The sequence below is a fragment of the Myxine glutinosa genome, chromosome 11, assembly GCF_964187855.1.
Source record: "Myxine glutinosa chromosome 11, kmMyxGlut1.1, whole genome shotgun sequence".
NCBI classification, from domain to species: Eukaryota; Metazoa; Chordata; class Myxini; order Myxiniformes; family Myxinidae; genus Myxine; species Myxine glutinosa.
This window is the reverse complement of record NC_136271.1, coordinates 48,077,548-48,099,915: the sequence shown is the minus strand read 5'-3', so window position 1 is coordinate 48,099,915 and position 22,368 is coordinate 48,077,548.

Below are 22,368 nucleotides of genomic sequence, written 5' to 3'. Positions count from 1 at the left end.
ATTCGTTGGTGGACGGTAAAGATCCCATGGTATCCTTAATGAAGAGCGGACATCCCCCGGCTAACCCCATCATAATGTTGGAATAACAGTGGCCATTATAAGAAGAAATGGAGAAGACAGGATTTATTCAGGAGAGTGATCTGAGGGAGTATTCTGATGAAAGACGGAATGATAGTGTTGTGGAAGTAGTTCATAGGGGTTAATATTAAAAGCTGAGCAATAGTTATTTACATATTGTATGTGTTAGCATAAGAGTGAGGCAATTATGCATCGATATTTGTATAGAAAGCTGTAGCCTTCCCACCTAATGTGTGTTTTTTTGTTTGTTTGTTTTGTTGTATACAAGATCGAGGCTCGTGTGAGAGTGAACATCAATCACAAAAAAAAAAAGGATCACACAAAACATACAATAATGGGAGCGGGAGACAAGATGGGGAGAGAAAGGGAACAACTCAAGTACAACAGCAGAGAACAGGGACATCAGGAGATCTGTGGGCGGGGGGGTGGAGGAGAAGGGGCAGGAGAGGGCTTGGGGGAGGAGGCATGGGAAGGGGGAGGGGGGTGGGAGAGGTATAAAACACATGGACACTGCTCGGACCTCCAGGAAAGAAGTCGGTATTTCAAAAAAGTGGTTCTGGGGTGAATTAACGTGGGAAGAAAAGATCAAAGTTTTGGATGGTGGAAGATGAGAGATGGTAGTGAACAGCTGTTTTAAAGACCTGGAGGGAGGAGTGGGGTTGAAGAGAGTGAGGGAGTTTGTTCCAGAGGCGGGAGAAAAGAGGAATGAAAGAGTGAAGGTGAGCAGAGAGTCTTGATTTTGACAATTTCACCATAAGAGGGTTGCTGTCAGATCTTGTGCGACCTGCAGGAATATTTGGGGGACAGAGCACAGATAGAGCTGGGGGAGGTAGGCTGGATAGGAGTCGGCAGAAGACAGAAAGACCACCAACCGGCCTGCGGTGAGTAAGTGAAAGGTCTTCACAATCAGCTTCGTCGCGGGAGATTCCAATGATTCTGAAAGCTTTGGTTTCAACAGCGTGAAGCCGAGCTAGGTGTGAGGCAGGAGCACTGGCTCAGAGGGGAGAACAGTATTCCATTGAGCTGCGGATGAAAGCCTTGTATGTGCTGAGGAGCTCAGGTGTGCCAAGGAAGGACTTCACACGACGGAGGATGCCCAGTCGGCGACTGGCTTTGGAGGCCAGCTTGGAAATGTGGTTTTCCCAGGAAAGATCATGGCAGATAGTGAGACCCAAAAGCTTGAGTGACAGAACTTCTTGGAGACGATTGTTGAGAAAATAGATGGGAGGGTTGTCCAGTCGGTCTTTTCGGAGAGACATCGTAAGAGTGTGAGATTTGTCAGGATTGAAAGACATGTTCCACTTGTTTGACCAGTCTGTGATTTTGTCCAGGTCTGCAGAGAGTGAGGAGGCTGCAGACTGCCGATCTGAGGGATTAAAATTGCTTTTCCCTTAAATTCCTGATTAATGTACTTTCCTTTGTCATCTGTCCGACATGTGTTTTAAGAGAGAATTCTGCCTCACACAGGCACAGGTTTTGGTGGGAGGGTGAGTCCCAGATATTTTCCCTGAACACTTGAGGATGGGTCAAGAGGCTCAGGGAAGGGGCTCCCCCCTGATTAATGGCTAAACGACCAATATGTGCCACAGGGTGTAGCCAAGTGACGGAATATGATGGGGCGTGCACCAAAGGGATAAAGATGGGTGCAATGCAAACGGGGGCCGGAAGGATATGCACCTTGGTCTACGTTGTGGAAGCTTTTCTCTTTGTGCACGGTCTCACTTCAGACACATCCTGCCACATCAGCACTTCCCCACCCAAAGCCTGCAGTCCTGCCTGTAATCTCCTGAGGTCCCACCTGCAGCTCTCCTCCATCGTGCCTGCCTGAATACGATCTGACCTCGGCACAAGACCGAACTTGCTCCCCGCCATCTCACATCTTTCCCTCTGGGACTTGCTGTACTCAAACGAGCACATCGATGGTATTTTCAGTCTAGTCTTGGTGTGTCTTGAGGTCTTATCGGTAGCTAATCATGGACCTATCGTACGACCCCCCATGCATGTAGTCTATAATAGTTGTATAGTAATTGTACAGCCATTGATTAATTTCGTTATCCCTCCCCTGTTAAGAGACTTTGCAAAGTAAATGGGTCTCTGTCGAGTGATTTGAGCTGCCCTGATCATAAGCCACAGCATGGCTCTTGGTCATCCGTGAAAAGACCGATTGTGTTCAGGAGCGACTGGCGTCCCAGACAAAATGTACCCCCGCATCCGGCGCAGCAAAACTGCTCATGCCGCCAATCAGTGCTGGGCACGAGGAACGTACCAGCACGTTGCTCTACCGGCTCAACCATTTCACCAAAGTGCGGTGGAGAGGCATCTAAGCCCTCCACTCTCGTCGGGGCGTCTGAACCGGCATGACCACTTTAATCGTGGTTCGTCGGGATTCGGACAGGGAACTGGCCCGGTCCAGCCGATTGTAACATTATTTCATGTTTCCACGACAGGTTTGACTGGTGACTGAATGTCACCTTTCAAGGAGGTCCATGATCTGGTACTTCCTGTTGTCACTGGACCAGACCTTCGTTTGTCAGACTTGATTATTCGTAAGAATTTTATGTAACTCGTTTCAAATTTCCAAGCTATCTTGTCCCCTTGGATGAAGGCATTGTAAATATTGATGAAAAGTCACTCGTGTTCTTTACCAGTGCTTGCAGGGCTTCTTTTTCCGGTGTCTATTCTTCCTGAACCAACACCATGGTCCAAATGAAATTACCCATATTAATAATAATAGGGCAGATGCGACGAACGCGACATCGCAAATCTTGGGCATCACTCCTTCCTCGACAGCATGATTCTGGAAAATCCATGGAAAATAGACAAGGGCAGGTACAAGACAAATGTTTATTTCATTTGAAATTAAACTAAACAATATTTTTACAACTAGTACACCCGCTCACTACGGCAGCAGAAAAAAGGGTCATTCCTCTTTGGGGTATGTAGATTGCAGTAGATCTATGGTCGGATCTCAAGAACATTGGGTGTGTGTTCATTTACCAAGTTTCTTGTCAAGAGATCGCCAAATGGTTTAAGCATTTGAGCAAGCACTCCATCCAAAACAGTTAAGGAATGGCTGGCTTGGCCAGCGCTAGCTAGCTGCTTGGTAAAGGAGCACAACCTGAGCTTGTCCCTTTCAGTTTCGTATCAAACAGCAGGAGCAAGTTTCAAAAGTTCGCTACGAAAAATGTCACGGTGGCGGCAGAAAGGGCCATGTTATTAACCCAACATATGTGGGTTATATAGAGCACAGTAGATCTTTGCTCAGTTCTGCAAGTAAACCTAACTTCACGGATGTCGGGATTCCTCCAAATTTCTTCCTTTAGTGTTATAAAGAGCATTAGCGACTGTTTAAAAAGCTAAGCATATGTGTTTGAGGTTTATAATATTTTTACTTCCTGCAGAAGCTGTTGCTCCCACGGAAACGCCATTATAACTACTTGCAACGGTACCCGCCCTATGGGCGAGGCTTCAATTGTGAGGCCCAAATGAAAAGGTACAAGCGTTACGCCTAGGTCCCCCGTCGGTGAAGTGATGTGAGTTGACAAAGTGGAAGACACAAGGCGGCCATCTTGGATTTTGACGTGGCGACCCAATTTTCAACAGCGTTCTTCCTTATGCGTAGATACACCCACACACCAGATTAGAAGTTAATAGTTCGTTTATTTCTCAAGATATTTCGCTCACAAGGTTCAGAAATATATATGGTGGCGGCCATTTTGGATTTTGACGTGGCGACCCAATTTTCAATAGCGTTCTTCCTTATGCCTAGATACACCCACACCAGATTAGAAGTTAGTAGTTCATTTATTTTTCAAGATATTCCACTCACAAGGTTCAGACATACATGGCGGTGGCCATCTTGGATTTTGACGTAGCGACCCAATTTTCAATAGCGTTCTTCCTTATGCCTAGATACACCCACACACCAGATTAGAAGTTAGTAGTTCATTTCTTTTTCAAGAGATTCCACTGTCAAGGCTCAGACATACATGGCGGTGGCCATCTTGGATTTTGACGTGGCGACCCAATTTTCAATAGCGTTCTTCCTTATGCCTAGATACACCCACACACCAGATTAGAAGTTAGTAGTTCATTTCTTTTTCAAGAGATTCCACTGTCAAGGCTCAGACATACATGGCGGTGGCCATCTTGGATTTTGACGTGGCGACCTAATTTTCAATAGGGTTCTTCCTTATGCCTAGTTGCACCCACACACCAAATTAGAATTTGGTCCTTCACTTACACACGTACGCACACACGGACGGAGGGGAAAACCATAGTCCCCCTTTCGCTCCGCGGTGCGACGGGGGACAAAAATATCAGAAATTGAAGGCTTTTTATTTTAAACGATTCGTATAAACATCCGTTAAATCATATCACACTGGCACGGTCTGTGCACGTGCACGGTCACACCGGTCACACTGGCATATGTGTGACCGGTCACACGGTCACACTGGCATATGCCAACTGGCACGGTCTTCAAGCAGCCATCAATCATCTGGACTGGTCTCCCATCTCTACCGCCTCTGACATCAACTCATCCTGGGAATTCTTTCAAAGTAAATTGCTCTCTCTCATGCACAGATTTATACCATCTCGTCTTCAGTTGTCATACCCTTCCCCCCGTCCATGGTACACGGAATCTTGTGGTGAGGCTGTTGCCCTGAAACAACTTGCTTTCGTCTCCTGGAAAGCAAATCCAACGGAAGGAAATCTCATTTCCTTTCACAAAGCCCGAAACAAGTGTGTGTCCACCCTCAGGAGAGCCAGGAAACAATATCTCACCATTCTCAAGACCGAACTCTCTTATCTGTCTCCCTCTTCCAAATCCTGGTGGCGTCTGGTCAAATCTGTTTCTGGTGTTTGTTCCCCCTCCATCCCCTCCCTCACCTCAAACGGCTTAACGGCTGACTCCGCACGTGAAAAAGCTGAATGCCTCAACTCTGTGTTTGCCTCTAAATCTTGTGTCCCAAACCCATCCCTCTCTGTACCCACCGTCCCCAGTCGTACCCAGCTGCTCCTGGACTCTGTGTCCTTTCCTCCTGACAAGGTGGAAAAGTTTCTGGCAACCCTCGACTCTGATTCTGCAACTGGTCCTGACGGCATCAGCCCACGGGTCCTAAAATCATGTTCTTCTGCACTTTCACTCCCTCTTTCTGTTCTCTTCACCCTCTCTTTTGCTCAAGGTCATCTGCCATCTGCTTGGAAATCAGCCAACATCACCGCTTTGCACAAAAAAGGTGCAAAAACAGATCCCAGCAACTACAGACCAATCAGCCTTCTCCCAATTATCAGCAAAGTCATGGAATCCATCATTGCTTCAGATATTAAATCTTTCCTCTTCTCCAATGGCTTGATCTCTGATCATCAATTTGGTTTCAGACCTGGTCACTCTACTCTGGACATGCTGCTTCTGCTTTCTCAACAATGGATGGAGGTCCTCAACGCCAAACAGGAAATTAGAGCTGTCTCCCTCGACATATCACGTGCCTTCGATACGGTCTGGCACCCTGCTCTGCTCTCCAAACGCTCCTCCTTTGGTATCCATGGAAATCTCCACGCATGGCTGGCGGACTTCCTCTCTGGTCGTAGTCAACGTGTGGCCCTGAATGGGTTTCTCTCATCTCCTCTTCCTGTTCAGGCTGGAGTTCCCCAAGGCAGTGTTCTGGGCCCTGTGCTTTTTCTGGTCTTCATCAATGATCTCTCTGACCCTCTTGAAAATCCTCTCTATCTCTTTGCTGACGACTCTACTCTCTGTCGCTCCATTCCTCATCCCTCAGATCGGCAGTCTGCAGCCTCCTCACTCTCTGCAGACCTGGACAAAATCACAGACTGGTCAAACAAGTGGAACATGTCTTTCAATCCTGACAAATCTCACACTCTTACAATGTCTCTCCGAAAGGACCGACTGGACAACCCTCCCATCTACTTTCTCAACAATCCTCTCCAAGAAGTTCTGTCGCTCAAGCTTTTGGGTCTCACTATCTGCCATGATCTTTCTTGGGAAAACCACATTTCCAAGCTGGCCTCCAAAGCCAGTCGCCGACTGGGCATCCTCCGTCGTGCGAAGTTCTTCCTTGGCACACCTGAGCTCCTCACCACATACAAGGCTTTCATCCGCAGCTCAATGGAATACTGTTCCCCCCTCTGGGCTGGTGCTCCTGCCTCACACCTTGCTCGGCTTCACGCTGTTGAGGCCAAAGCTTTCAGAATCATTGGAATCTCCTGCGATGTAGTCAACGCCGAGGGCCTTTCACTCGCTCACCGCAGGCAGGTTGGTGGTCTTTCTGTCTTCTACCGACTCCTCTCCGGCCTTGCTCCCCCAGCTCCCTCTGTGCTCTGTCCCCCCAATATTCCTTCAGGTCGCACAAGATCTGCCTGCAACCCTCTTCTGGTTAAACTGCCAAAGTCTAGGCTCTCTGCTCACCTTCACTCTTTCATTCCCCTTTTCTCCCGCCTCTGGAACAAACCCCCCCACTCCCTTCAATCCCACTCCTCCCTCCAGGTCTTTAAAACAGCTGTTCACCACCATCTCTTATCTTCCCCCATCAAAAACCTTGATCTTTTCTACCCCCGGTAATTCACCCCAGAGTCCTTGCAGTGTTCATATGTTTTAATCCCCTCCCACCTCCCCCCAAGTCCTCCCGATGTCCCTGCTCTCAAATGTTGTGTTTGTGTCCTTCCCCCTCTCTTTTGTGTCCTTCCCCCTCTCTCCCCATCTTGTCTACCGCTCCCCTTGTTTTTTGTGTTTTGTGTGTCGGTTTGTCTTTTTGTGTGATTAATGTTAGCTCTTTCACGAGCCTCGATCTTGTATACAAAAAAAAAAACAAACAAAAAAAAAAAATCACACGCAAATCATCAAAATCTAAACAGTATCTTACTATAATTCACCAAATGTCCCACATTCCACACAATCACGTGTACCGGTACGTATGGATGTTACGTGTGTGTGCCGTGTGTGTGGATGCTACGCACGGGTGGGAGGCCAGAAGCAAACAGGCAATGCAGATACGGCGAATGCAAAAGCATGAAACCAATAAATTCCACATTCCTGTAGCACCTTCAGTCGCATGTCAGACATGGACAGCAAGTTCGTGAAGGACTTCCATGAAAAACGTACCCTTTCGCAAACAAACGGGTACGTTCACGAATAGAAACATCGATCGTGGGTCCGTGGCGAGTCTGCATATGGCGATCCGCGAAGTTCACGTTCAGAAAGTAGAAACCATCACGGCATATCTCTTTTTTAATTCCAAACAACATAACTCCAATTAATCACAAAATAAACTTTTAACAACATTGTTAATGTTTCCTTCATTGTAAAAACTACCAAATGAACAGTTTAAAGGATTTTGAGCCGATAGGTGTTTTGGCCTTGGCAAGAACGATGGAGACAGTGATCTGTTAGCGTATATACCACCCAAATAGCTATGTGGAATTCTCTCATGTCGAGATTAAATATCTTTGAACTTTTCCCGAGGTCATTATTTACTTTTAATGATGTTTATATACGAATGATGTTTAATGATGTTTATATTGGTTTTGGGTCATCCTTTCCGCATATCGCGTGGGATTGTGAGTTGCAGAGATGGCCATGATGGCGGGGAGGGGGTTGGAATTCTCTCAAGCAGGGATTCAACCCATATCCTTATAAAAGCTCTTTGTCCGAGGTCACAGAGTCCGATCGGTGCAGCTGATCGGTGCAGCCGTTTGTTGCAGCCGTTTGTGCGGCACCCGGGAAAACAACATCATTACAATGAGAACAATGAACGTTATGTGAACGCGGATGTTATGCGGGAGTCCAAACCTGAGAATGCTGGAGACCAAAGCTGAAATTGTGAAAACTAAATAGCCTATTTTACTCCTGGAGATCCCAGGATTATCCACCCAAAATATCTTTGCGATCGGTTCAGCAGTTTTTACGGTACATTCGAACGGACGGACAGACAGACGGACAGACGGACATTTGGTGAATTATAGTAAGATAAGCTATTTATACACGTTATCACTGCAAGATAAACGCCTTCGGGAAGTGGCAGATTGTTAGAATTAATATTGTTTTGTAATAACATTAACAATATGCGATTATCATTAATTTTGTTATTAAAAGCGTCTTTGGAAAAACTCCACATTAAATCTTCTTCTTCGGACAAACGCCATGATAAAGCTAATTTAACATTGATATACACCTCAACACTTACCCCATTGACGGCAATGGCGGGGAAAACCCGCTCGGGGAAGAAACCCCCCTTGGGGAATGGGGCAAATGAATGAGCTACAACCATCATTATGTAACCCTTCGTCATCCTGTCAAGTTTGGTTGAGATTGGATAAGTAACGACGGAATGTATTGGCGTCAAACATTCATCAGACAGACAGACACGAAATGGCGTATTTTAGAATGCTTATTTTACAAAATCCCTTTTTAAAGACAACTCTTGGAATCTTCGATTTCTCCAAAAAGTGCTTTCAGATAACATAGCCAATGTGAGAGGATTGGCCAATCAGTGGGACCTCATGAGATACCAGTGGAAGTATGGACCTGCCTCGGTGAATATGAGGTTCAGGTGTCCAATAAACGATTTAACTGTTATTATATGAGAGGAAATTCCAAAGGAATGGAGGGAAAGCATTCCAGTTCCTATATTTAATCGTCCAGTTGAGGATAATAGAATATATTTTGAGAAAATGTACCAAACTGATCATGAAAAATGTACCAAACAAATATTTGAATCACACCTGATGGTTCAGTTACACCTTCCACGGCTATTTCGACCAATCGAATTCCCTCTCGAATAAAAAAACAAGACAAAGTCAACGTGGGATTCAGCACCTCGCACCTCATGTTAGCTCTTCCAATCCATCAAACAAAACGGTATTTACACCTGATTATCTCTTACAATCCTACTTACCTGCTGCCATGGTCGGAATGTCACTGAAGAAACAAAAATGAAAATGGCGGTTTGAAGTAACATCCTCACTCGGGAACACCAACTCACGAAATGAGAATTCCCATTGTGACCTCGAACAAGCAATCACCCTGACGTCACAATACACCAACGGACCGTGCCCCCACCCCCTAATTTGCATCTCTTACGTTGATCGTCGCCATCCACACGTGTATAATTATTTATTTATTTTTGCTCCGATTAATCTCTTTCGGAGAGAACCACGTGACCCAGTATTTATGAACAACGCGGTCTTTGTTCCTCCAAATCTTTTAGACGAACTAGGACAGGATTTTTAAAAACGTTCAGTTTGATAAGTTGGGACACAACAGACATGTGTGTGTTCCTTTCATTTATGTTACTAGGGCATGCCCGTACTATATCTATATCTAAAATTATATCCCCCCCCTCTATTTACATGAAATGGTTTGGTCCAAAGCGAACGGCTTGCGAGTCCGGTGACAACCCCCCCCCCCCCCTCTATTTACATGAAATGGTTTGGTCCATTCGCAAAGCCAAAGCGAACGGCAGTTACGAATCGCAGTTACGATGAATCGCAAAGTAGTTTTAATTAGTTTTAAAACATAGTTTAACGCCAACATAGTTTGCCAACGTGAAATAAATGAATACGCTCTCAAATGTGCCGTCCGAGGCAGTGTGTTCGCCACGTTCGGCACACGCGATAGCTCGCTGCTCTCTGATTGGTTGAATCGTTTTTTGGACATAGCTCGGTAAGTAATTGTCCGATTAATATGAAACCTTGAAAAGGCACATCCTCGGCTCCCCAGCAATATACCTGGCAAGTTTAAAGTATATCGGACCGGTAGTTGTCGAGAAACAGCGGTCGCATACACACACACAGAGATTACTGGAATTATAGATAGATTCATGACAAAGCTTGTAATAAAGGTGCTTGCAGTGAGTAATGGTGCACGGTATTATTCGTTTATGTATCTTTGTGACGAGTTTGAAACATCGGGGCAATACCTCTGGCGCTCACCTGGTGGAATAAACAGAATACTGCACTGACTAAAGGTATTTTAAACCAATTTCAATGGTTGCCAGAAGACAGGGCAGCATGTCGAATCATACCAACATAATCATAAGACTTCAAAGAAACAAACAAAAAAAATACCTATTTTGGGGGGCAACCCTCCCCCCCCCACCCCATGTACCTCCTCAGACTCCAATTTTTCCAATGCTTTGAGCAAACGTTGGTACATCACGGATGATGAAGGTTGTGGTGAAGTTTCATCAAAATCGTGTGTGTCGGTTCTGAGAAAAAAAACAAATACCTATTTTGGGGGGCAAGCCCCCCCCCCCTAGACCACCTTAGACCCCGATTTTTTAAATGCCAGGAACAAACTTTGGTACAACCCAGGTGATAAAGGTTGTGGTAAAGTTTCATCAGAATTGCAAATGTAGTTTCTGAGACTACTTTTGGAAAAACTCTGCATTAAATCTTCATCTTTGGACGAGAAGGGGACAAATGAATGAGCTACAACCTTCATTATGTAACCCTTCGTCATCCTGTCAAGTTTGGTTGAGATTGGATAAGTAACGACGGAATGTATTGGCGTCAAACATTCATCAGACAGACAGACACGAAATGGCGTATTTTAGAATGCTTATTTTACAAAATCCCTTTTTGAAGACAACTCTTGGAATCTTCGATTTCTCCAAAAAGTGCTTTCAGATAACATAGCCAATGTGAGAGGATTGGCCAATCAGTGGGACCTCATGAGATACCAGTGGAAGTCTGGACCTGCCTCGGTGAATATGAGGTTCAGGTGTCCAATAAACGATTTAACTGTTATTATATGAGAGGAAATTCCAAAGGAATGGAGGGAAAGCATTCCAGTTCCTATATTTAATCGTCCAGTTGAAGATAAGAGAATATATTTTGAGAAAATGTCCCAAACTGATCATGAAAAATGTACCAAACAAATATTTGAATCACACCTGATGGTTCACTCACACCTTCCACGGCTATTTCGACCAATGGAATTCCCTCTCGAATCAAAAAACAAGACAAAGTCAACGTGGGATTCAGCACCTCGCACCTCATGTTAGCTCTTCCAATCCATCAAACAAAACGGTATTTAAACCTGATTATCTCTTACAATCCTACTTACCTGCTGCCATGGTCGGAATGTCACCCAAGAAACAAAAATGAAAATGGCGGCTTGAAGTAACATCCTCACTCGGGAACACCAACTCACGAAATGAGAATTCCCATTGTGACCTCAAACAAGCAATCACCCTGACGTCACAATACACCAACGGACCGTGCCCCCACCCCCTAATTTGCATCTCTCACGTTGATCGTCCCGATCTTCACGTGTATAATTATTTATTTATTTTTGCTCCGATTAATCTCTTTCGGAGAGAACCACGTGACCCAGGGTTTATGAACAACGCGGTCTTTGTTCCTCCAAATCTTTTAGACGAACGAGGACAGGATTTTTAAAAACGTTCAGTTTGATAAGTTGGGACACAACAGACATGTGTGTGTTCCTTTCATTTATGTTATTCATGACAAAGCTTGTAATAAAGGTGCTTGCAGAGTGAGTAATGGTGCACGGTATTATTCGTTTATGTATCTTTGTGACAAGTTTGAAACATCGGGGCAATACCTCTGGCGCTCACCTGGTGGAATAAACAGTATACTGCACTGACTAAAGGTATTTTAAACCAATTTCAATGGTTGCTCGAAAACAGGGCAGCATGTCGAATCATACTAACATAATCATAAGCCTTTGAAGAAACAAACAAAAAATACCTATTTTGGGGGGCAACCCCAAAAGTATGCAGACACCCCTTCTAATTCGTGAATTTTGCTGTTTGAGCCACACCCATTGCTGCCAGGTATATATAATCAAGCACATAGCCATGCAATCTCCAGAGACAAACATTATAATGTTTACATACTGATAATTATCAGTAGAATGGGCCAAACTGAAGAGCTCAGTGCCTTTCAACGTGGCACCGTCATGGGATGCCACCTTTCCAACAAGTCAGGTCGTCAAATTTCTGCCCTGGTCAACTGCAAGTGCCGTTATTGTGAAATGGAAACGTCTAGGAGCAACAACAGCTCAGCCGCGAAGTGGTAGGCCACACTAGCTCACCGAACGGGACTGCCGAGTGCTGAAGCACGGAAAAATCGTCCGTCCTCGGTTACAACACTCGCTACCGCGTTCAAAACTGCCTTTGAAAACGTCAGCACAACAACTGTTCGTCGGGAGCTTCATGAAATGGGTTTCCTTGGCCGAGCAGCCGCACACAAGCCTAAGATCACCATGCGCAATGCCTAGCGTCGGGTGGAGTGGTGTAAAGCTCGCTGTCATTGGACTCTGGAGCAGTGGAAACGTGTTCTCTGGAGTGATGAATCACGCCTCACCACCTGGCAGTCCGACGGACGAATCTGGGTTTGGTGGATGCCAGGATAACTCTGCCTGACTGAATGCATAGTGCCAACTGTAAAGTTTGGTGAAGGAGGAATAATGGTCTGAGGCTGTTTTTCATGGTTCGGGCTGGGGCCCTTAGTTCCAGTGAAGGGAAATCTTAACACTACAGCATACAATGACATGCTAGATGATTGTGTGCTTCCAACTTTGTGGCAACAGTTTGGGGAAGGCCCTTTCCTGTTTCAGCATGACAATGCCCCCGTGCGCAAAGCGAAGTCCATACAGAAATGGTTTGTCGAGATCTGTGTGGAAGAACTTGACTGGCCTGCACAGAGCCCTGACCACAACCCCATCGAACACCTTTGGGATGAATTGGAACGCCGACTGCGAGCCAGGCCTAATCGCCCAACATCAGTGCCCGACCTCACGAATGCTCTTGTGGCTGAATGGAAGCAAATCCCCACAGCAATGTTCCAACATTGAGTGGAAAGCCTTCCCAGAAGAGTGGAGGCTGGTATAGCAGCAAGGGGGGTGGGGGGGGGGGGGGACAAACTCCATATTAATGCCTATGATTTTGGAATGAGACGTTCGACGAGCACATACGGGTGTGATGTCTGGGTGTCCACATACTTTGGCCACGTAATGTGTGTGTGTGTGTGTGTATATATATATATATATATATATATTGTTGCGGATATGGGATTTGGCATCCATCCATATCCGCTTGTAAATATTCCCCTATTTCCTCAATACTTCCCAACTATCCCCAATCCCCCATTCCCTAGTCCCATTTTCTGTAAACAACACTCTGTAGACCCGACCTCCCCCTATTTCCCCCATTAAATGTCGCATCCAGGTCCACCGCATCTCACGTAGACAACTATAGGACAACTTGCTAGTTATTCTTAGTCTATGTCAGTTAAGGACTCGTTTCCATTAATTCTGACTCTTCGTTGCACCAGAATGTGATTGTATGGCACCGTTAGGAAGTTTAGGACCTCCCAATACCTCCCCGCAGCTCTTCCTCACGGTTCAACAACAACAACAACAACAGCGGCGGCGGCGCGGGGAGTGGGAGTCCTCACTCCGGCTTGGTTGGTAGGGGGTGTTGGGAGGGCACCGAGCCTTTCCGACGAGCCGCCATTGAACATGTGCTCGACGGGGTTACCAAGTAGGGGCTCGCTGTCAGCTCCTCGTCAAGGGCGGAGCCCGGTAACCCCCGCACCCAATAGAAGCGGCAGACCGATCCCATCTGGGGCGGAGCCAACAAGCCGAGGGCGTGTCACTCCCCGCTGAGCATGCGCAGGAAGAGGGAGGTGACGTCAGATGCGCCCTCAGCTTGGAGAGAGAAGGACGCCACCTCCGAGCGCTGTGACACCTGCCCGCATCTCTGGACTGGACCGTGCTTGATTCTGTCCCTGAGCCAAGGTGTACCTTGTGCTATCGACTGCCTGTCCTTCCCTGCCATCAATCCCTGTGTAAGTCAGTCTTGTTCCGTTTGTCTGTGGTCTGTCTGGGATAGATAAGATTGTGTCTAAGTGCCTATCTCTTCTGTGTCTTTACCTCATTACCTTGTAATCTACCCCTTTTCTCCCCCACTAATTATATCCTCCTCCGGAGGTCTTGAGAACTGTACCCCTTGCGTCGTTTCATTTATCCCAGTCGTTGTGTCCTTTCCTTCATTGATTTAGCGTAGCGCGATTTGGCCAACGTTCGAGTGGAATCGGGTGAGTTGGGGGTAATCGGGTAAACTGTGCGAACACGGCGGCCATTCCGCTCGGCCCATCATAACATCTTAAGCCGTGTCCGTAACAATTGGTGTCGAGGAGTGAGATCGGACCCGAAGCGCGCTTAACGCGCTCAAAATTACAAGTAACCGAAATTTGATTTGTTGTAAAATAAAAACCCGAATTTTGAAAGTCGCGCTATGGCAGATCAAGACGGCTGGGTTCCGGTAGAGGAGAGTGAGGTAGGGTCGATCCAGGACCAAATTGAGGGACATGAGGAGAGCGAAGCAGTGAGGGCGGCAGGTTCGCAAAATGGCGTCCTCGCGCACGAGGTTGCGGGCGCGCAAAATGGCGCCTCGCACATGGCTACGGCGGCCGCACCCGCTGCACAAGTGGGAGGGATGGCCCAAATGCAGGCCCTCATGGAGCAATTTATGGTACAAATGCAGGCGTCCCTCAACCTGCAGAAGGACGATATGAGGGCTAATAGTGAGCAAATGAGGGCTGATAGTGAGCGATTGGGTGAGCGATTGGAGGGCCAAATGGGGGTAATGAGGGACGAAGCGAGGGGTACCGGTAATGGATTAGACAATAGATTAGGGGAAATACAGGAGGGGTTAACGGGGGTAGAAAACAGAATGGCCGCTCAAGAGAATCAAATGGAAGGGATGAAAAAGGGGTTAGAGGGGTTAGAAAACAGTATGGAAGGCAAATTGAGGGACATGAGGGACCAAGCGGAAAGGGAAGTTTAAAAAATGTGGCAGCAGATAGAGGGGGTCAGAATGGGGGTAGAAACTAAATTGGATGCTCACAGGGAGGAAATGGAGCAGATGAGGGTGGCATCTGGGCAGGAGATGCAGGTGATGGGGGAAGAGATCAGAAGAGGTGTGAGTGAGGAGGTCGGAGGAGTGCGCAAGGAGGTGAGGCACTGTAAGGAGCGCATGGAGAAGGAGGTGAGAAAGGGGACTGTAAAATTGCAAGGTGGTATAGAGGAGTTGACGCTGGGAGTAGAACAACTGACAGTGGGACAAAAGGAGTTGGGGGACCAGGTAAAGAAGAACACAGCGGTAATAGGAGGGTTAAAAGCGACACAAAATGACCTAAAAAATGACTTGATAGCGACACAGAGGCAATGTCAGATGGTACGTGAGGGACTGACAACGAGGTTGGACGAGGTGACAAAGGTAATGGAGACGAAGGACCGGCAGGTGAGGACGCACATAGAAACGGTCAAGGTGGCCTTAGAGGACGAGCTTGCGGAGACGCACCGGGAAATAAAAGAGGTGAAGCAGAAATTAGAAGAAGTGGAAGAAGGGGTGAGCGAAATTAAGAAGCGACGGAGAGGGGATAAGAAAGAGATAAAGGAGGAAGTAAAAGCATTGGTCCAAAGTCTGTGTTCGGATCGTGATGATGTGCTCATTAACCGGATGAGGGATTCGTTTGGTGATGGGGGAGAAGCGAAGAGAAAGAGGACCCGGTGTAAGTGGTGACCAATATGGTCGTGCGTATGATGCGCCAGGTGATTTAATGAGCTTGGGGGTCGAGATGGACCCGGGTGTTCGTGAGAGGCCGTTGGTGAAGTGTGCGACAGGTCTGGTGTGCGAAAAAGGAGGTGTGCGAGAAAGTCCGACTCTGGGGTGTGTGAGGAAAAAGTGCGTGCCAAGGAGTGAGGGTGCTGTCAAGAGTGAGTCGGTCGTAGCGCGTGTGCGAGGGAGCACATGGAAGCGCGGTGTGGTGAGTGTTACGGAGGAAGTAACGAGAGAGTGTACACCTGTGGTGAGTGTTACAGAGGAAGTAACGAGAGAGTGTACACCTGTGGTGAGTCTTACAGAGGATGTAACGAGAAAGTGTACGTCTGTGGTGAGTGTTACAGAGGGTGTAACGGGAGAGTGTGCGCAAGAGTGTGCGCGAGAAAGGTGTGTAACGGACAGGTGCATGAGGAAAGAGTGCGCTGTCGAGAGTAAGGGTGAGTGCGCTGTCAAGAGTGGAGGTGAGAGTAGTAAGAGTGACACGGAGCGTGAGTTGGTTGTGACAGGTGAGAAAGGAAGCACACCTGGAATGGTAGAGCGTGTGTGGGAATGCACGCTGGAATTGGTAGTGAGGCACGTGGTTGGGTGTGCGAGTGAAAGCACACCTGTGATTGTCACAGAGGAGGTGACCGAGGAAGGGGCGCGAAGAGGTGTGTTGGTGAGGTGTGCGAACAACGAATGTGTGCCAAAGTGTTCGGTGGTCAGGTGTGTGACCAAGGCTGTGAGTGGAATGAGTGTACCTGGGTGTGTTAGAGAAGGTACGACGAGGAGCATGGGAACAGCTGGATGTATGAGCAAGAAAGGGGTAGCGTATGCGTGTAAGCAAGCAGGTGAGTCATCGACGGTAACCGGGTTAGCGGTTAGAGCGACTTTTAGCCGAATCGGGCCCTCGGTGCGTGCCGGGCTTCGCGTGCCGCGAGAACCAGCGGGGATCCGAGCCACAGCGGGTTCGAAAGGACCGCCGTACGCGATCCACGCTGGGCCTCGCTTTGAACGGCCGCGTCCGTGCTCCACTAGGCGGAGCGGGCAGCCCGATAGGAAGGGTCGTCATGGCGACCACTTTTTGTTGAGGCATTCCGGCAGGTCGAGATCGGGCCATGGGATGGCTCCGTGCCGAGATGGTGCGTGGGACCTCGGCTCGGGTAAACATCCTTCCCTGCACCGAATGCGGGACGTATCCAGCCGCTGGCACCAAACAACCCGCATTCATGGCTTGGCTGTACGAAGCCGAGCTTTAGAAGGGAATTGGCGCACCGAGAGGCATTAGTAAGTTGACTGTAATGACGAGGATAGTGTTTTGGCCCCGAAATTAGAAAAACAAAATTTGATGATTGGCAAAGGATTGGCAGTAATGATTGGCAGATGATGAGTAGTGATTGGCAAATTTTTGATTTGTTGAAATTTGATGTGCAAAATTGGTAGTGGGAGATGCCCGATGTGGTGGGATGGCAACTCTGTCATCCCTCACAAACTGGGGGCAAATGCGCTATAGATTATGGGGTGTATGGCAGTGAAAACTAGCCCGGGTGGGTTAGGATATTGTGTGTAGGGATCTAGCGAAGATGACATTAGGTAACGTTAAGGTTTAGATAGTGACTGATACCTGTAGTGGAGACGCAGGTAGATTAGAGTGGATGATAATGACGAGGGAGCGCAATAGTTTAAAGGGACGACTGGGAAGCGCAAGTTTCAGAGGGGAGTAGTTAGATGAGATGATGCTGTGTGAGAACTGGACAGGTGTGTGGAGCAGTGTATGAGTAGTGAGTGTTGTGGATCAGCGCGAATGCGCTTGGGGGAGAGAAGGGTGCAGGCGGCACCAAGTATGAGAGCACAGGTGTGCAAGTACAGGTGTGTGGAATACATGGAGTATTGGAATGAGTGGTGTGGAGAGAGTTGGAGTAAGTGGTATGGAGTGGTGGGCATGGTGCGAAGGTGTGGATGGGGGAAGAGTGGACCCCTTTTCACGAGTACCCGGGGAGGGTAGTTTAAAGAATAGTTAGAAGGTATAGGTAAATTGTGGTTGGATATTGGCATTTGTGGTGCGGTTGCAGAATGGTATTGTGGATGGGTGCATTAGTGTTGTGGAAATGGCTGGGCGTGTAGCCTGTTAGTGTGTGTAGTTGGTTTGGGCACTCCACCACTGTGAGGATGTCGGCCAGGTGAGACCGCAGGTGGGCTCTGGGAGCCGTTAGTGTCAGTGGGTGCCTGAGGATCCCGGGTGTGGATCGGGCAGCCCGTGCCAGAGAGGGCACTGAGGGGGTGAGAGTGCGAGAGGGCCTTCCCCAGTTAGTTAGGTTAGGGTGAGGAGCAGGTAAGCTCGGGTGGCAACTACAGTGGTGGAGGTGTGCAGGTGGGTAGACCTGCTGGGAGAGCTACACGTCACAGCCCAGAAATTGTGCGAGGGCACCGGGAGATGAATCGGGGGAGTGAGACCCCAAATTGAGAAGCACCACAGTTTGGTCAATGGGAATTGGTTTTTAGAACCCATAGTGTAAGTTGGCCAATGGATTGGCAGGGAAAGACCCCGGGTAATGTAAAGTTGTTAAAGTCATTTAGGAAATAGTTAGGATTGATGAACCTGTCGCACCATACGCAGCCACTTACCTGAGGTGATGATGATGACTCCACACCTGTGTTCCTTTGTTCTGTGTTGCAGGAAAGGAGAATTGCTGTGTGGATTTGTGAGACGCATCACGACGTGGATGAGACATTGGGGTGATTCCATCTCTCCCTCCTTAGGAGGGACTGATGATGAATTGGTGATGGCAAATTTTGATGAGAGTTGGAAATGGCAAATTTGATTGGTTAGGAGGGAGAGAAGACGAATTTGGTTTATGGGAGGAACGGGGAAGACAGTAGGGACGTTTGTTGATGTGTAAAGTAGATGTTTATGGGTAGTGTTGTGTTTTGTGGATACAGTAAGGGGTAAGGGAGGGGCAATGTAGGTTACCTGGTGGGGGGGGGGGGCGTACGGTAGGAACGTACCTGTCTCACCTGGTTCCCATGTGCCCCCAGTGTGCATTACCTAGTATTGCGTGCACTTTTGCGCCCTTACCACCTTACTCACTTGTCTTATTTTGTCTCCCACCTCCGAGAATCTGGCTTTGGGGCGGAAAGAGAGGAGAGAGAGGTGCTGGCTCCGCAGTTGTGGGCCTGTACTTTCGCTGCTTGCTGCCTGGATCGATACACCATATGGACCGCAATTTTTGTGGCCGCCCACCATGGACCGCAGTTCTTTTGCGGGCAAGCACCACCCGTGCATGGACCTCTGGGTCAACGTGGCACCTATGCCATACAGGTAAACCACTTTTAGTTGGCCCCCCTGACGGCCACAATTTAGAAATGGACGCGGTTGGCGCCTTTCTTTATTTCTAAAGAAGCCAGAAGGCCAAGTGCACTCCATGAAGGCAAGACCAGCGGCAGAACATCGGCCGGCTGCGACACCACCGGTGACCATGGACACTTAATTGTGCATTTTTATGAACACTTTATTGGTGCACCGGATGGTGCTGACTGTACATAATGGGGTGGTGCTTTTGGTGCTTGGATGGGGTGCTCTGCACAGTATTAAAGGCCGTAGGGCCACAGGGCACTCGTGGGTTGGTGTATCGATGCTGGCATGCGTGCTCTCTCTCTCTCTATGCATAACATCTGCATGTGTTCCTCAAAGAACAGGTCCTGGATCGTAGTGTAAATATCAGTCTTGTGTAAATAATGCTCCCTACCGGCTGTATGTTTAGTTTGAGGATTCTTTCCGCGATTCGGTTATCCTGTGGGTGTGTTTCTGTGAGGAGAAGGGTGCAACGTCGCAGGGGGACATATTTACTCATTTGTGAACATCTGTAAAACTGTCGCACTCAGGGTTGAGTTAATAGTAGAGGGAACTACATCTGAGTGCCACACTAACGTAGGTAAAAATTTATCGGGTCGGGACGCCCCGAGGTAGAGAAGGGTGCAATGTTGCGGATATGGGATTTGGCATCCATCCATATCCGCTTGTAAATATTCCCCTATTTCCTCAATACTTCCCAACTATCCCCAATCCCCCATTCCCTAGTCCCATTTTCTGTAAACAACACTCTGTAGACCCGACCTCCCCCTATTTCCCCCATTAAATGTCGCATCCAGGTCCACCGCATCTCACGTAGACAACTATAGGACATCTTGCTAGTTATTCTTAGTCTATGTCAGTTAAGGACTCGTTTCCATTAATTCTGACTCTTCGTTGCACCAGAATGTGATTGTATGGCACCGTTAGGAAGTTTAGGACCTCCCAATACCTCCCCGCAGCTCTTCCTCATGGTTCAACAACAACAACAACAACAGCGGCGGCGGCGCGGGGAGTGGGCGTCCTCACTCCGGCTTGGTTGGTAGGGGGTGTTGGGAGGGCACCAAGCCTTTCCAACGAGCCGCCATTGAACATGTGCTCGACGGGGTTACCAAGTAGGGGCTCGCTGTCAGCTCCTCGTCAAGGGCGGAGCCCGGTAACCCCCACACCCAATGGAAGCGGCGGACCGGCCCCAGAGGGGCGGAGCCAACGAGCCGAGGGCGTGTCACTCCCCGCTGAGCATGCGCAGGAAGAGGGAGGTGACGTCAGATATATATATACAGACTTGGCATTTAATATGGAATTTTTTTTCTTCTTTACTTGGGTTTACTTTCTTAACTCAGTATATCAATCTAGTGAGTTTCTTTTACACTTTGGTGATTTATTTGTGAAAAGAACCATGTCACTGATTGTCTGTCGCAGCAAGAAGTCAACAACAGGATTATATCACAGGTGGCGTGGCAAAATGTACGGACACGTGCATTTGATTATTGGCTTCACAGTCGGGTATACAAGGGTTGTTGCGTTCTGTATTAGTGGAAAACAAATGCTGCACGTCTCCAAAAGTTATTGCCGCTTCCTCTGGAGATGGTCCGTCAACTCGACAATGCTGTTTGTCATGGAGTGGTGGCTTTACGAAATTACGGCATGAAACAGCATGCTATTGCTCGGCAGTATGGCATCACTCAAGGTCAGGTGTCAAAGATCCTGAAACGAAATGCTCAGAGGGGTGTCCCTACTCCAATACCGAGGCCAGGACGTCCCCGCAGAACCACAAGGAGGGATGATCGCCAGCTGCACCGGTTAGTCTGCAACGGCCGTACAAAGTCAGCTAATCGGCTTAGGGCTGAGTGGCAGCAACTGACAAATGTGCCTGTATCCAGAAGGCTAGTCAACCAACGACTGGTTCAAGCAGGCTATCATGCCAGGCGTCCCCTGAGAAAGCCACGCCTGACCAGACAACACCGCCAGCGCGAATTGCAGTGGGCCAGAGAGCACCGTCAATGGCAGCCAGGACACTGGAATCACGTAATCTTCAGTGACGAGTCTAGATTTCTGGTCTATCGTCAAGATGGCCGCGTCCGAGTGCGCAGACAAGTGCATGAAGCCTAGCGCCAGCCGCCCCCTGGTTTTGGGACGATGTGTAGTGGCGAAGCCCACGCGCTATCGGAGCGCCGCACGATGCCGAGGTGTTCCAAAGCGTCGAACTCGGCTTTGGCCACGGCGAGCTTGGCTGGGTCGAGGCGGCGGGCTCTGGCGTAGACCGGTGGGCCCGTGGTTGGTATGTGGTGCTCGATCCCATGTCGTACTGCGATGGCCGAAAACGTCGGCCGCGTGAGGGCCGGGAACTCCATGAGCAGGCGAGCAAACTCGTTCGCCGCCGGGAGGGCGCATGCCAGCTCGGTCGGAGCGGAGCTGCTCAATGTGCATGCCAGGGAGCTGAAGGTCTCGGAGTTGACGAGGCGACGCCGTTTGACATCAACCAGCAGTCAGTGTGCGCAGAGGAAGTCGGCGCCTAGCAGAGCCATGGGCACGCTTGCGGTTACAAAAGTCCAATTAAAGCGTTGGCCGCCGAAGCAGAGGGTGACGTTGCGCGGGCCGAAGGTGCGGATGGCCGATCCGTTGGCCGCAACCAAGGAGGGGCCGCAAACTGCGGACTGCCTGTCCTGATCGGAGGTGGGTATGACGCTCAGTTGGGCGCCGGTGTCACACAGGAAGCGCTGTCCGGACGCTTTGTCCCTGATGAAAAGTAAGTTGCCCGTGTGGCCGGTGCTCATGGCTGGTAATGAACGCCGGCCCGGCCGTTTCACGGCTTGCCGAAGGTGCACGGGGGTTTGGCCTGTCCGGGCCTTCTGTCCGAACCTGGCATGATTATAACACCACGCCTGGTAAGGTGGAGGCCCCGGTCATCGTGCTGGAGGTGGTCGGTGCCGCGTAGCGGCCGCCAATTGCGTCGGCAGTTCGGTCGTCGACCGTGCCGGGTGCTCGGGCGCCATGGGCGTTGCTTCGGACGGCGGTGGGCTCCAGGTCGCTGCTCCAATGCGTTGGCTTGCCGCGGAGATCTTGTCGGCTTCCCTGGCGAGGGCGCGGGTATCCGTGATCGTCGTGCTTGCCAGGGCGAGGCGTACCTGGCTAGGCAGCTGACGGAGGAACAGCTCCCGGAACAGGAAAGCCGGAGAGTGCTCGCCGAGCAGCGAAAGCATGTAGTCCATTCGCTCGGACGGGCGCATGTCGCCGAGCTCGGGCAGGTCGAGCAGGCGCCGTGCGCGTTCCGCCGATGAGAGGGCGAAAGCGTCGAGGAGGAGCTTTTTAATCGCGTCGTATTTGTCAGCGGCTGGCGGGCTCTCGAGG